Source organism: Brassica oleracea, chromosome C8 (genome assembly GCF_000695525.1).
Source record: "Brassica oleracea var. oleracea cultivar TO1000 chromosome C8, BOL, whole genome shotgun sequence".
Lineage (NCBI taxonomy): Eukaryota > Viridiplantae > Streptophyta > Magnoliopsida > Brassicales > Brassicaceae > Brassica > Brassica oleracea.
This window is the reverse complement of record NC_027755.1, coordinates 36,954,173-36,955,334: the sequence shown is the minus strand read 5'-3', so window position 1 is coordinate 36,955,334 and position 1,162 is coordinate 36,954,173.

Genomic DNA, 1,162 nt, shown 5'->3' with positions numbered 1-1,162 from the left:
TCTTAAGCTTAATTCTCTGAAGAGAGTTGATTGGAATGCATATCCTGAAGATATTGTTTTCAGGGAAAGAAATATGATAGTAAGTGTGATTGTACTCTTTTTCCTTATCATGGTTTTTTTTTATCCCATTGGGTTTTTCCATGACAAGGTTTTAACGAGGCAACAAAGAACATACAAAAGATAGACAACCAAAGAGAATGTTACAATTTGAGAGATGAAAATCTATCATTGTTCTAAAGGTTCTATGACTACTCATTCGAGGGGGAGCTTACGTAGTTGTACTCTTTTTACTTTTACTACGGTTTTTCCCATTGGGTTTTCCATGACTAGGTTTTTAACGAGGCACCACGTAATACAAGATGGATGATCAAGGGGGAGTGTTATAAGATAAGCATTGAAATGATCATCCACTTGTTTACCAAACTCAAGCACTATGATCATCCACTCTTTTACCAACTCAAGCACTATGATCATCTACTCATCAAGCACTATGATCACCCACTCATTTACCAAATTAAGCACCATCTTTGTTATTTTATGTATTGTTGTTCACAATAAATACCATCACTCATCTCACTTTTTTGTACACCAAAAAACAAGAACAAGAGTTTATAATCAAACACCATTACATCTTCTTCTTCTTCCTTATAATAAACTATCTCCCTTATATTAGTGTTATTTGTTTCCTACGGGTATTAAATTCTACTCTTATTTAAATTTCTAGATACTATAAATTATAAGTTATTTCATAACACTTACACCATTTTCATGATTTTTCTAATTATGGTTTCACTATTTTTCATGACAATTAAAAAGTAATACAGTACTTTTTATGCATTATGTGTATTTTTGTATTACAAAGATTTTAATAATTGTATGAATATACATGGAATTTTAAGGCTGAGCCTTATAATTAGTAAAACTAATAAAAATTTCAATCACAATAACAAGAGAACCGATAGAATTACAATAACAATGAAAATTCAACTTTTTGAATAACAATATATTTTGAAAAAAAAAACTTTAAACCATGGAATTTGAGAAAGGAAGGTAACTCATGGTTCTTTGTTTAATGTTTAAAGCTGTTAATCTTATAATATTCTCTTCTTGCTAACTCTTGTGGCATTTGGGTCTATTTTCAGACCGAAAATTTACAATCTAT